This window comes from Mandrillus leucophaeus, unplaced genomic scaffold (genome assembly GCF_000951045.1).
Source record: "Mandrillus leucophaeus isolate KB7577 unplaced genomic scaffold, Mleu.le_1.0 Scaffold535, whole genome shotgun sequence".
In the NCBI taxonomy this organism is placed as follows: domain Eukaryota; kingdom Metazoa; phylum Chordata; class Mammalia; order Primates; family Cercopithecidae; genus Mandrillus; species Mandrillus leucophaeus.
Window position 1 is genome coordinate 405,357 of NW_012105753.1, and position 15,782 is coordinate 421,138.

Below are 15,782 nucleotides of genomic sequence, written 5' to 3' on the forward strand. Positions count from 1 at the left end.
CACGTTGGCCAGGATAGTTTCAAACTCCTGACCTCAAGTGATCTGCCCACCTCTGCCTCCCAAAGTGCCGGTATTACAGATGTGAGCCACCGCACCCAGCCCTGGAGATTAGTTTTCATAGACAGTAACTGAAGATCAAGACCTTTTATATCCTTGCCCCATTTTACTTAGTAAGTTATAATGAAAACAAACCTTTAATACATATTGTGAAGTTGCTGCAGACCAACTTGTCTCACCACTATTTCTACACTCACCATGCTCAATTCTACCTCCTCACACTGTTGTTACTAATCTTCCCATCTACAAAGTCTTCCATTTCATTTTCCTGTCTGCAGACCTTATGTATGAGTCAATGCCTGGCTCCTGTCCTCTGTGAGTTTTTCGTTAACAAAATCTAGGCTATTCCAAATCTTCCTCTCCAGTACATAGTCTGTTCCATATAATTTAGTACCAAATCATATAGTGTCTTCTGTTATTTGCCTTTGTTTCTTATGTGTTCATCTTGACTTTGCATGTAGCCTATACACTTCTTGAAAGCAGCTTCTTCTCTTACACTTGATTGGAATCCTCCATAGGAATCAGCATCGTGCTGAGAACATAGTAAGTGTCCAATAAATAGCTGTTGATTGACTAAAAGTTTACTTTTAGCTTTATTTTCCTTTGTTCCTGACAATTATAGATGACTTAGATTTGTGCCTTTCTCCTTTATTCAACATTTAAATTTAATAGCTGAATTACCATTACCCCATTCTACAGAAAAGTTGAGATGGCTAGTCTCAACTTTATTGTAAGAGTAAATAATGTTTTTTTTACTCTCACATAACTCCAAAATATTTTTCTCTCTCTATTTCACTTTGCAAAAATGAGTAACTACCTTGCTAAACTGTTAAGCTATGATGGAATAATTCTGTTATGTCTTTGGATTTTTAAATAAAAAAATAAGAAAGCAAATGAATATTTTAAAAATCATAGAAAAAGTAAACAAATTTAAAAAGAAAACAAATTTTTTTTAAAAAAAAAAGAAAACATATGACTTTTTAAAAATGGAATATCCAAGCTATAGACATGGGTAGTTGTAGGTGCCTACCCAGGATCCTCCTTCTTTCTTAGAAGTATCCTGTTTTTTCATTAGAGTACCTATGTTTCCCCACATAATTCCAGTAAAGTTCACGTAATTACAATAAAGCTGAACTTCTCTCCTTATCTTCTAGGCCCAGACAGGTTATCAAATGACTTAAGCCAATCAGCAGATTACATTCTCTTGGTAATGCTGGTATAAGTTTGGTCAAGGTAATTAAGTTGGTTCAATCAACCAAACTCGAATTCTCTTTTGGAAAACTAGGACAGACATGTTCCCTTCTTTTGACTCTGAACAAGAAAATGTGTGGTTCTATCCTAGGACCACAAGGAAAGCCAGATGAGGATAAACTGGCACTGCAGAAATTATAGCAAAGAGGAAAAAAGATTCTGAGTCCTTGGTTATGAATAAGCCGCCGGATGGACAGGAGGCAATCTTAGAGTTCATTATACCCATTTAAATTTTTTATTTATGAAAGCCAAGAAAACCCCCTTTTTGTTGTTTATCTAATGAGGAACTGTGTTTCTTACTTGCGATTGAAGGTATCCTAGTTGGTATATCCTAGTTTGGTATATACCAAAATATAGTTTGTACCACTGCCATTAGTTCATAAGGAAGCATTTTCCAGTAAATCTGAAGAGTATCATAAAACACATCACAGAAATAATAGTAAGAAAAACATAATTTAATATTATTATGGTTAAAATACATTATTTAGTGACCCTGAGACACATATGCAGAGAAAATCTAAAATAGATTTTCAAGCACGAGGTTAACCTACACAAAAGCAAGTGGATCATTTTCAGTAAGAAAGTAAATTTGCTCTTGCAAGTGATGAGATTTTAAAATACTTTTTTCTGTGTGAGGGGAAAACACAAAATAAGATACACAGCAGTAGACTTTTCTTCATTGTTATTTTTGTATATATAATGCTTTTATTTAAGTTGCCAGTAGAAATGTTAAGTTTATGTTAGCTTAAGTGCTGCTCACTATATCACATAAAATTTTATAATAATATATAAGTGTCTTTATTTTTATATGCATAATTAATTTAAATAATAAAAATTAAATTTTACAGTTGTACCCCATTTGTTATAAAAGTAATGAAAATGTCTAAATGTCAGAGAAGAAACTTTAGTGTAAAGTTAATAAATATTTGAATATTGAAATTGGGTAGAAATTAATTCCCTGGTACATTTCCTTAAAGAAACATTTCTAGACTTTCAAATTATCTAACAACATAGATTACTAGATTCAGATCTTCAGTATGTAGTATAATTTGCTCAGCATGTAGCCAGTGCATTAAAATAGGTATACTGAGCAATTTAATACATGACCTAGCAACTTAGAAGCAAGAGAAAATGTGTTACCTCCAAAAGCAAAAATGCTGACTACTTTGTATAGGCCTATGGCATCAAGAAAATTAAGTCAATAACAATCGCTATAGGGTGCTTTTATTTTCCCTCAACAGAAGAAAATCCATAAACCTGAAATAATTACTTTGCGTGAAGCTACAGTATTAACTTAATTGGTTATTGTTCTACCATTTTGAGGTTGATTCAATATAATAAGGATTAAAAATGGCTTTCTAGATTAAACCACTCAGAATAAGCTATAACTCTTTTACTTATCTCAGGCATTATACCCCCCAAAATTATTTAAATGAATGACTACCAAATAGTTTTCCTATTTCTACTTAACTGTCTTTGAGAAAATAAAATGTTGCTCCAAGTTTTTAAAAACACATCTAACATCAAAACACTGTGTGATCTGGTTAGACCAGCTCATCTAAAGCCACACTTCCTATACTCCTGTCAATTGCAGCTAGTAGCCTTGGCTTTGTTAATAAATACAGAAGGTAGCAGTATAGCACTTTATATCACCTGAGATACACACCCAGAAAATCTAAATCTCCAATCAAATGAAGTTATTGCTTTCTTCATCAATGTCAGTCATTTTTTGGGGGGGAGGTCATTTAATGATTACTGTTAAACTGACAGATAACTTTGCAGGGCAATTCAAAAATTAAAACATGCCATCCGACACAAATATAACAACACCTTCCAAGGGAATTCCAAATTTTTAAAAATTTTCCAAGTAAAAGGTTCATTTTTTTAATTCTAAAATAGTTGCTATGTTTTCTTAACAGTCGTCAGAATTATAATGCTATTCTCACTCCATGTCTGGTATTAACAGTTTTGGAAATAATCAAAGTCTTGTTTCATATCATATTACATGTATAATACCAATAAAGGTTAGAGCATTAGAACAAGACCTGGGGTTATAAATAGGTTTTACAATGTTTGAACAACAGAGCAATTTAAGCATAATGAAAGTCTTACTATAGAACTTGTCCATTACTAAGTGTGGGTTTTTGTCTGTGCTGACTTACCCTTATCCAAGATCTTTTAAAAGCTGCTAGGGAGTTAAAGCAGGCAGTGCGCCCAGACAGTGCTGAGATGGAGAAGAAAAATATACTACACAAAAGTGATATACTCAATGTTTAGCAGCTGCTTAACAAATTCTAATTCACAATTTGCCAAAGATAAAACCTCAAAGAATGAACATCTTCAACGCATTGACTCAAAACCTCACGTAGACAACACACGGAACCATTCAGTTCCATACTGACATTTAGTATTCTTTAGAGCAGGTGTCCCCATGCCCCAGGCCATGAACCAGTACTGAAACTAGGCCGCACAGCAGAAGGTGAGTGGGGAGGTGAGTGAGCATTACGCCTGAGCTCCACCTCCTGTCAGATCAGAGATGGCATTGGATTCTCGCAGGTGCACGAACCCGCTCATGAACTGCCTGTGAAAGGGATCTAGGTTGTGCGCCCCTTATGAGAATCTGATGCCTGATGATTTGAGGCAGAACAGTTTTATCCTGAAACCATCCACTGCTCATGGATAAAATGTCTTCAACAAAATCGGTCCTTGATGGGCCGCTGCTTTGGAGTATTTAGTTATAATTTATATCTTGAAATGTATTCACATTCAAAAATTTAAGGCTACTTGAAACACTTTATATATATGTATGGTTAAAATATATATCTACAGTCAAGATAAGGCTACAAGTGCAACCCTGAACAAACTTTAGTTGTAGTCCTCTAGTGGTGGTAACCAGAACTCAGAATGAACGAGGTACAGTAATTTAACACTTTGGCAGCCATAGAAAAAAGGGAAATGTGATAGAAATGGGAGTTCTCATATTTTGAGAAAGGAGAACTTGCTTTTTTTTTCTGATCACCTAGAATGATGATTTCATACAAAGGACAGAGAACATATAGTTGGGTGTCTACTGTACCTGTGGCTGCTCCTTGGATGAATTCTCATATGTGTCAAGGGAAGAATCACTATTAAATGAAGGTAAGTTTTCATCAGAGGAATAATCTCTGATTAGCGTATGATGTGGCAAGGTTGATTCATGCAAATCATGAAAATTGTAGAGTGTGATGCACCTTTACTGACACAGAGGCTGCCTCATTCCAACAAAGTCGTTCTATAGCTAGCCTTTCCTCTAAAAAAAAAAAAAAAAAAGTGTTTGAACGGCCTTAAAAATCTGGATGGATGGAATTCTTGATCCCAAAGTACAAAAGCTACAAATTGGGCCCCGATAACTTTAAGGGAAGGTGTTACTCCTCAAAGCTCTTACTTAAAAGGACCTAAGCATGCTCTGCCCACTCCTCATACTTCTGTTCAGAACCAGATTTTAAATAAAAATATCTTCTGATTGTTGCTCTTCCTGCATATATTGGCTTCAAAATGTACCCCCAAAAACTGATGAGGATGATCTGTTAGATGTGTTTTCTGGAGCAAGACTGAACAAAACAATAATTATTGTGGCCTCTGAAATGATATTTATTATTGTGCTTTCAAATGATGATGCCCTAACAGACCTAATTGCACTCATAAGGCCTTTCATTGGCAATCAACAGGATTCTTACATCTTTATCTTTCTTTTAGCTATGGCAAGTGAGTATTCACCAATTCTTCTAAGTACAGAATCAGGGTGTTTACATGTAAGCACCTTTAAAAGTCTAAAATTAGAATCAGATATGTCAATATATAGTGCTTCCCCTTCCTGGCGTTATAAGCTGTGCTACGCATAGGCTATGAGAAAGTGTTTCTTGTCTGAGGCTGCTGAGAGTATTCTGTAGCTTGGCCTCAAACAGTTCTTGACTATAAAATCAGGAGGTAACAATAAACTGCCAAATAATGTATGAAGATTTATACTGTTGTAGTCATTTTCTCAGTCAACTGAAAGATGATGATAAATATTAGTGATGAAATAGTTATGCCAGAAATGCTTGTTCCTAGTGTAAGGTGGAAGATTAAGAATCTGCAACTTGAAATACCACAAGAAAATGATGACAGAGTAGCTCGATTTAACAGCTGGGAAAAAAGGCTTTTCCTAAGTAGATAATCCTTTATTTGCAGCCTTCGAAATGTGCTAAATACTGAAATTAAAAATATTAGTTATGATAAAATAATAGAAGATAGAAAAATTGTAGATGAAGATAACACAAGAAAAAAAGTGGGTTTTGTTTTTGTTTTTGTTTTGTTTTTTTAGTTTGACTGTTTAACTACCAAAAGTTAAGAAAGCAAAGCAAAGACTATATTGTTGCATCCTCAGAGCTAGAACAGTGCTTGGCATATGGTATATACTTAATGAATATATTCATTTTTTTCTGGCTGTTTGTAGCAAATCCTTTTTGTAATTATTCACATTCATGCCATGTGTTCCAAAACTATGTTATACCAAGGTAAAGGTAATATGCTGCTAATCACACAAGATGAAACTTTGGTACAATCTTTTCTCCACTCCCCACTCCAGAAAATAATAATCTCTCAGTCTCTCAGTGGAGAATTAGCCATTTGGGGCAATATTGTCCTCAACTCCAATCAATTTATTTCTTCAATAACTTAAGTAGATAATGCAAATATATCTAACAATTAGAAGAGTGGCTAACATTTATATTGCACTTATTACATGGACTATAAGTGCACTAACCCATTTAATCTCTGTATAAACCCTATGTAGTAAACACTATTATCCCTTCTTTACAGATGGGGAATGGAGGCACTGAGAGGTTAAGTAATAAGCCCAAGGTCACAAATAGTGGATTAATGAAACATATTTCATTGCCTTTCCTCTCCTATTCAGAAGTAGAGTGGGATGTGCCCTGCTCCTGCATTTACCTCACTTAGTAATGTCTTTATTTTGCTTTCCCATGTTGTTTTTTATTTTAATGTGAAGGTTTTATTATATTATGTATGTTTCCTGCTATTCATGTCTGTCAGTTAATATGTTATTTAAACATAACATGCTTAAGGGGTATGATTTAAAAGACTGTACCCAGTTATGATCAGACAACATACAGGACAGTCTCCTGTACAATAAAATAGTTAATGAATATCTTTTGATGACATTGTTGGTTCACATATGTTTCGATTCCTGCAAATCCACAATTCTAAAGGGCCACTTTTTGTAAGTGAAATAATATGTACTTTCACAGTAATATGATTTCATGGCATTTTAAAATTATTATACAAAAATTTCCCAGTGATTTGAAAAGAATAAAAAATATAGTTGAAGTTAGTCATGCAAGCACACTCTGATGCTTTAACCTGTGCCTCACGAGTCTAATTTCAGATAGGATATTTAAAGTCCTAACCTACCATGCTCATATATAAAAACTTACTGCTTAATACTCTTAGTAATAAATTTTTTACAGAATGATTCATGTCGACCTTTAGGCTGAAGAAAATCTTAGTCAAATACCACGACAAAACAACTCCGTGATGCATGGTATTGAATTTTATATGCAGCAGGCTCTTAATAAACTAGTGAATTAATAAATATTTTATTAATTGATTTGTAGATTTTTCCAGATTGTCTATTTAAATAATCATAACTTCTGTATACAACAGCATTTTGTCTTTTCTTTTTCCATTTATATCCATAGTTCTCTTTCTTTTCTCATTGCATTGGCTAGGGATTGATTGCAGTGTCAAATAGTATCACAAACAGGAATCCTTTTCTTGTTACTGCCTTTAATGAGAATACTGATGTTTGCAGTGGTTTTTGGAATGTTTCCTCTGCAAGGAACCTGATATTCCTAGTTGGATAATTTTCAATAATTATTAAAATTTAATCTATTGATCTATTTAATCTGGAATTAACTTAGAAATTTTAAAACTAGCCAACTAGGAATATCAGGCTGATTCCAGAGGGCATATTTGAAGATTAAAATTTAAATTAAATCAATGTAAATTATATGCATATATAAATGAATCACTTAAATATTAAAATATTGAATTAAAGATTTATATTATAGTGGAACACTACACTAACCCATGACCAATTAGCCCTTCTCAAGACTTATATTTGAGACAGCTGCCCACACAGTATTTGCCCAAATAGCAGGTGTTGCATGGAACTTTACATTTATAAAAACCTAGCCCATATAATCAAGAACATTAGATATCTTTTAAATAGCAATTTAAAGTTGGTTCTTCACATTTTTATACTAGTGACTTTAGCCTCACTGATACTTCATTCTAACTAAGGTATATTGTATTATAGATGCTTCAAAAATCATTTTACTATTGTGACACAAACAAATGTAAACACAATACATTTTAGGTTTGTGATATTCCATTTAGAATTTTCCAGACTTAGAATTACGTTCTGAAAGTGATTTTCAAAAATAATATTTGGTTAAAACACATTTTATTAGTTGGACTTCTATTTTCACCATCCAGTCTATCCAAGATGAGAATCCTCATTCTTTTTCCCATTAGCCTGAAGCTTCAAGTGTCAGTAGGCGATCAATGTCTATACTATAGTGTTTTAACAATTAAATTACTTAAAGGTCTTTAGGCATCGTGTTTAGGGGAATGCAATTTCATATACTCAAATTGACAGCATTCTAAGAAGGTTGCAAAACAAGCCAGTTACACAAACCGACTTATGTTCTTCACTGTGCCAGAAAAAGGCAGCAGTGGGCATACAGAGTGGCTGGTCTTGCATGGCTGCACTAGTGCTGAATTTGGTCACAATGACAGCTAACAGTCATTGAGCTCTTAAAATTGCCAGACATTAAAGGATGAGTTCGTGTCCTTTGTAGGGACATGGATGCAGCTGGAAACCATCACTCTCAGCAAACTTTCGCAAGAACAGAAAACCAAACACCGCATGTTCTCACTCCTAGGTGGCAATTGAACAATGAGATCACTTGGACATGGGAAAGGGAACATCACACACCGGGGCCTATTATGGGGAGGGGGGTGGGGGGAAGGATGGCATTGGGAGTTATACCTGATGTAAATGACGAGTTGATGGGTGCTGACGAGTTGATGGGTGCAGCACACCAACATGGCACATGAATACATATGTAACAAACCTGCACGTTGTGCACATCTACCCTAGAACTTAAAGTATAATTAAAAAAAAAAAATTGCCAGGCATTGTTCTAAATGCCAAACATGAATTAACCTCACAACTGTTTGCTGAAGGTACTGTTATGATGATCTCCCTATCAGAGATGAGAACTCTAAGACACATTTACATGAGTAGAAAGCAGAGGAGCTGAAATTTGACCTCTGGGATTTGACCACCTAGCATCAGAATTTGCGTTCTTATCCATTTTACTATGCTGCCTAGCAATGTCAAAAGAGATCGCTGGCCATTTCAAAGTCTTAAGAACTTCTTCTTCATAGCTTTAAGTGTAGAAATAAAGAGTAGAAATAACCAGAGGATTCCAATTATTACACATAAATAGGTATTAATAGCTATAGTGAACTGTATTGTACATGCATACAAATTTATATTTACCATGTTTAGTCAATTATTGGGCTTTGAATATCTTCTCAATTAAGAAAGGAAATAAATACTAAAGAATAGTATCTGAAAAAAAGTTATTAGTAATTGCACCAAGTATGAAAACTTTGAAAAAAATAAGATATAATACAGATTCCAATTTTCATCTTTCAAGAAGGATTATGTAATTAATCAAAGTTTGGGGGTTTAAATCAAATCACTTTTGGTACATAGGTAGTTACCCAAACCCTCAGTTTCCTCTGCATAAAATGAAGAAAGCAATGCTGACATTTATGCAAATTATGTATTAAGCTATAATAAAATATTGTCAATAAATTCACTCATGCTTTTCAGGATTTTAGACATATATAACTGGATAACTCCATCAAGGAGCAATAAAGATGTAATTGTTTATAAAGCATGATAATATAGTATAAAGAGAATTTAACTGGGTAGAAATGAACAAAAAAATACTTCTGAGAAAGGCCATCGTACTTGAAAGTTGGGAATGGAGAATTAGGTTTGTTCTCTGTATATTTTTGCATTGTTTTGATTGCTTAAAATAGAATATATTCATGTTACTTGTGAAGTTAAGACAGACAGATGATTGATAGATAGATAGATAGATAGATAGATAGATAGATAGATAGATAGATAGACAGACAGATAGACAGACAGACAGACATATATTTAAAACATATGGAGTATTTAGCCAGATATCAGAAGACATGAATTTGGATGAGACACGTGACCCTGTGAATTTCAAATTCCTGTAATAAGTGTTATGGACACAATGTCTGCAATAGCCCCTTCCAGTTATACACTGAAGTGATTTAGTTAAGTGTACAATATGTGAAGAATGCAAGAGGCCCACACTCTCCAAGTAAAGCAAAATATTTGCATTTATTTATGGAAAAGTTATCTTCAAAATAGTTAAAACACTGTCTACATTTTATTGCTTCTACACAACACACAATGCTAACCTAGAAGGTTGAGATCTTTCTTAAAAAACTTCAGAAAATAGGAAGAACATCAAAACATCCATCTTAGATGATGTTGTCTGTGGAGCCTTACTCCAAAATGCAATCAATGGCACATTACGAGAAAGAAGGAAAAGAGCTGTCACCTCTCAAGCCTTTGCACCTGGTCCAATTGTCAAATGTTAGTGAGTTATGAACAAGAATGATGCACAAATTATCATTAGCTCGATACATTGTGCTCACATTGATGCAAGAATCCCTTCCTAGTCTGGCAGATTATAATTGCCTGTGAATAGAAGTTTCAAATCTCTGATCTGACTATCTTGATACAGTTCAATGTATAGAATTTGGTTTATTCTTCTTTTTTCTTCTCCATCAGTTAAGTTACCAGGCTTCTATCAACAGTCCTTATAGATTTTGTTGAGCAATACTTACTTCTACTGTTCTCCCCTGCTTCTTTCTGATATTCTTTATTTGAATGCAATATTCTTTATTTAAATGTAAATTTAGATTTGAATTATTTGAATGAAATTTAGATTTCCTTGTCCTCTTATTCCTTAGAATCAACACATCTAATAAATAGGGAGGGAAAGTAATTCAGCACCTAAAGAATCAACAAAAACTGATCCCGTGCTTCCCACAAAGGTAGTATAATAGCCTTCCCATGCTCATGAAGCTAACAATGAAAATAATAAATGTAACAACAGCAACCAACGTAGAGTGCCCCTATGTGCTAAGGATTGTGTTAAGCGCTTTACATAATAATTTCTTTCAACCCTCACAAAAACTCAGTTTTATGTACTGTAATTATTCCTTACCTGTTTTATAGATAAGCAGATTGAAGCACAGAAATGGGAAGTAACTTGTCCAAGGTCACAAGGCTAGTGAGTGATGGAAGCAGGATTTAAATCTAGTTTATCTGACTCTGGATTCTTGCTGCTAACCATTGCTAAACTGAAGACAGTCCAGGTTTAAATCAAATGCTGATATCACTGGACTTGATTAGCTCTCATTTTAATTCTTCCAAGCCTGCTACTTTTTACTCATTTTATGCTAAGGACCCTAAGTCCTCCGGTCAATTATTACAACTTTTTCAGTTTTTTGAACATATGCCTCAAATTTTCTTCATCTTATTTTCTTCAATGTGAAAATTGTCCCTAAAACATAAACTCTCTTCTATCTCTTGCTGGTAAAGGAAACCAAAATATTTTATCCCCAAAATATGAGACAGAGCAGGGACCCCTTCTTAGGGACCTGCAGGCCCCCTAAGCATAGAAATAAAGGACAATCTTGAGCTCCTTCAAGGGAAATTCCAGGCACTAGCTAGCCCTGAGAAGTAAATAAGAAACCTGATGAGCAAGAACGTAATAGCAGCCAAGGAAGCTAGAATCATGAGATGTTTGGTTCTCCTATAGGCACAAAAGCTAACATCTTAACATATGTCTCTGAGTTCTTTCTCAGAAACCCAGACCCACATCAAATAGACCTGCTGGCACAGAAGCCCCCAGTAAAGGAGAATGGGGGACTGAACTCTGGCCAACATCCTTTGTTTTACATTTCCTCCTGAGGGGCCTGAAAAAAGTCACACTCATGAATCCAGGTTAACATTCTTTTCTACTGACCCGACATTTTTAAACAAAGCTTCTCTTCCTTACCCAACTGCAAATTAGAAAATCTATTACCTATAAGTCCCCCGCTTCAAGATACCCTGACCTTTTAGGCCAAAACCAATGTGGAACCCCCATGTTTTGATTTACAGTTTTGCCTGTAACTTCTGCTTTCTGAAATTTACCACTGCCTTTAAAAATCCTTACCTGCAAGCCATCAGGGAGGTCAGGATTTAAGCATGAGCTGCCTGATCCTCCTTGCTAGGCACCCTGCCAATAAACACTTTCCTTTCTCCCACTGCAAACCTCGGTGTGGATATCTGGCATTACTGTACAGGGTGAGTGGGCCCCAGTTTGGTTCGATAACAAATATTCTTCTTTGACATATTTTAAGATGGCCATTCAGAGGGCCTGCAAAAAGAAGTAGCCCTGCAAAGGGGCTAGATTTGCAACTGTAGAGAATCTGCATTGATGCAGCCAGGCTTTCTCTGCAGGCCCTCCCTTGTCCGGATCTAGAAAAAGTGAACTGAGTGTCTGCCACCTTCAAAGGTCTGAGACAAACATTCACCATCTATTTTCTCCAAGGGCTACTACTACTGGTGAAGTTTCATCTGTATAACAAGACCTCCTTTGCTAGCCAGACCTCGTCTTCTCTCCCTCCCATAACTTGTTTTGCCATGCTCCAGGCCGCTATTCTTTCTGTATTCTCAAAATGGTATAAAAGTGTCAATCATCTGGCCATTTATTTGAGTTGTTATAGTTTTGTATGGCTCCCGTGTACATTAATACACTTGTATTCCTTTTCTCCTATTAACCTGCCTTTCTGTTAGTTGATTTTTAGCCAGTCTTCAGAGGATGAAGGGGAAGTATACCCTTTGCCCCTTCACTGACTTCACTGCTCTGGCAGTCTCATTCGAGTCCACTGCTTTAATAACCACTTACATCAAATGATGTAATAACCACTTAGATTTCCTTTAGGAATGTATAACAAGCAGTTCAAATGGCATTCATGATCTCTTACTCTCCTCACCAATCCAAAAACAAAACCAGAAACAAAGTGGCTCATGCCTATAATCCCAGCACTTTGGGAGGTGGAGATGGAAGGATTGCTTGAACCCAGGAGTTCAAGACCAGTGTGGGCAAGATAGCAAGACCCTGTCTCCATAAAACATTTAAAAATTAGTTCAGCAACTGGCATTAATAGTTGTGGTCTGTAGAAATACAAAAGCTAATAAAATAATCACATAATCATGCTTGAGTTATAAATAGGAAAGCCTTCTTTTGAAACAATATTTTCAGGATTGAAAGAACAAAGAGTATTAATCACAAAACAGGCAAAAATAACCAATAAAAATAGAAATAAATTTTTGTAAGATATGATATCAAAAATGTCAAGTGAGAACATCTTGTTTGAACTCACTTGACATTAAAATAAGATGAAAAGGAAAAAAAATCTGTTTCTAGAGTCCTTATGAGAAGACAGAAACAAGATATTCCAAGAACAAGTAGAAGAATGTAGAGACAGATAAGAAAAATGAATTGAAAAGGAAATCACCAAACAGTTTCAGAAATTATATTTAAGTCTTACATGTAATGTTAAAAATTTTGGAACTCCGGGCCGAAGTCCGGCGGATGAAGGGCGGAAGTAGAGTGTCTAATCCTGCAGTGATGGCGCAGGAAGAGGAAGATGTTAGAGATTACAATTTGACTGAGGAACAGAAGGCGATCAAGGCCAAGTATCCGCCAGTCAATAGGAAGTACGAGTATTTGGATCATACAGCGGATGTCCAGTTACACGCGTGGGGAGATACTCTGGAGGAAGCATTCGAGCAATGTGCAATGGCCATGTTTGGTTACATGACAGATACTGGGACAGTGGAGCCCCTCCAAACAGTAGAAGTAGAAACCCAAGGAGATGACTTACAGTCTCTTCTGTTTCACTTTTTGAATGAATGGCTTTATAAGTTCAGTGCTGATGAATTCTTCATACCCCGGGAAGTGAAAGTACTTAGTATTGATCAAAGCAATTTCAAATTATGATCAACTGGGTGGGGAGAAGAATTTTCATCGTCCAAGCACCCTCAGGAAACAGAAGTCAAGCAATAACATATTCAGCAATGCAGGTCTACGATGAAGAGAAGCCAGAGGTTTTTGTGATCATTGACATTTAAGACACCAAAAAAGAAAAGACTCCTATGAATAACTGCTTTCTTTTTTTCCTTTTTTTCCTTTTGAGAAGACACTATGAATTAAATTCTACAGCATCTTTTGACACGTGGAAATTTGTCGAACAGAAATGTTTTAGTTAAAGTGTGACTTTCAGAAAGGGAAAGTCAGGGTACAGCCTTGGTCTGTGTTCCCCAAATAATCAGACTTTAAAGAATTCTTTAATCCCCAAGGGACAGTTATGGTCCTTTGATTCTTTGCTGTGGCAGTAGGTGCCTCATGCCTTTCCAGTGCAATGCAAGCCCTCCAGCCTCACCCCAGAGAGGAGCACTGATGTCAGCAGCAGCCTGAGACTGAATCCAGGTTGAAAAAAGAGTAACTTGAAAAAATATATTTGCACACACAGAATTTTGTTTTTCTTCCAAGTTGGTTAAGACATATATTTTCTTTTTTTCTTTCTTTCGTTTTTTTTTTTTGTTGTTGTTTTTTTTTTTTGAGTTGGTCTCGCTCTGTAGCCCAGGCTGAAGCGCAGTGGCGTGATCTCGGCTCACAGCAAGCTCCGCCTCCTGAGTTCACGCCATTCTCCTGCCGCAGCCTTCCAGGTAGCTGGGACTGTAGGCGCCCGCCACCATGCCCAGCTAATTTTTGTATTTTTAGTAGAGCCGCGGTTTCACCATGTTAGCCAGGATGGTCTCGATCTCCTGACCACATGATTCGCCCGCCTCGGCCTCCCAAAGTGCTGGGACTACAGGCATGAGCCACTGCGCCCGGCTACAAGACATATTTTCTATATGTACATCAAGGGAGGTTGTGTTTTAGGTTGCTATAGGACAGGTATCCTGTATTCCAGTTGGTTTTTATAGAGAAACAATTAGACTTCTCTAGATAGAGCCCTGATTTTCTCTTACGCTTTCACTTTTTTAGAAGCACTGATAATATTTCCTGTTTTCTCATAAGAAAAAGTCAATACTATGCCTTACAAAGAGACCTTTCCTTCTAATGTGGAATTTTATTTGAAAGTGAGTATATGTGTATAACTAGAGAATAAAAGGAGAATTTTTGAAAAATTAAAAAAAAAATTTTTTTGTTTGAAGAACAGTCTAAGAGGTGGATGGTTGAATGAAGCCCAGATTATGGATACACTCTCCCAGTACACCTGAATCTCTTTACTCACTAGTTGCCTAGCTTTGCGGAAGGCTCTTAGTTATAATAGCATCTAAGTGCCTAGAGAAGCAGGGTTTTGGACTTCCCTAGTTAAAGTAGTTTAATGGGAAAGATTGAGGTACACCTAGGATTATTTGAAGGAAAGTGTCCGTACCAATGACCATAAGTTTGTGGCTCCGTCACTAACTGTTATGAGACCTTGCTTTTCCTACCTGTGCCTCAAATTTTTCTATGTCCAAAATGAGACTATTCATTGCTGATTCACATAATTATAAATGAGATTAAATAAATAAAAATACAATTTAACATTAAGGGTCTGAATGCAAGATATTATTACTGGGCTGTAGTTTGGTGACAATGAAATTTCTCCAAAGCAGACTGACCACCCCAGACACAAACTTCTTGAGGAGTCTCATGAGAACTTCTAGTCCTTCCCTTCTTCTAAAAAAAAGCCACATTTTCCTAAATGAATGGGAAATTTACCATACCCATTCTCCAAAATTTTGCTTAGCTTCTCACGTTTGATGATGGTGTCTAGTACAGGATCTAGTTTGCCTTTCCTTCTTTTTATCATGTAACAATACACATTATATAAACCAATTTCGTTTGTAATAATAAAAACAGATATTTTAAGACAATTTTGCTTTATTAGCGTGCTCCTTCTGATTAATGATGTTACATTTAGAGAATGTATTCATAATTAGTAACTAAAGAAAAAAATTATCTTACATGAGAACTAAAAATTATATTTTTTTGTGGAGAAAATAATAACGGGGAAATCCTAAAGGCAGATTTCCTTGGTGGTAACAGCAGAATATTTTTCATTTTTTGAACATTTTGCAAGGCATTTATAGTTCATAAAAAATATTAAGTAAGAAATTCCATCTTAAACCTTTTACATAGATTCTACTTTAAGAAAATCAGCTTACTGATGAATTCTTCATACCCCGGGAAGTGAAAGTA

At 35.6% G+C, this 15,782-nt stretch overlaps 1 protein-coding gene and 1 pseudogene across 4 annotated transcripts in view; one reads left to right on the forward strand and one right to left on the reverse strand.

Moving 5' to 3' along the window:
- Nucleotides 1–15,782, reverse strand: part of ANK2 (ankyrin 2, neuronal) — a 602,309-nt gene that overhangs the window by 161,658 nt on the left and 424,869 nt on the right. The window lies entirely within an intron of this gene.
- LOC105551852 lies at nucleotides 13,109–14,722 on the forward strand (annotated as a pseudogene). Its single transcript, XR_001007905.1, has one exon. The product of XR_001007905.1 is annotated as a protein archease pseudogene (transcript).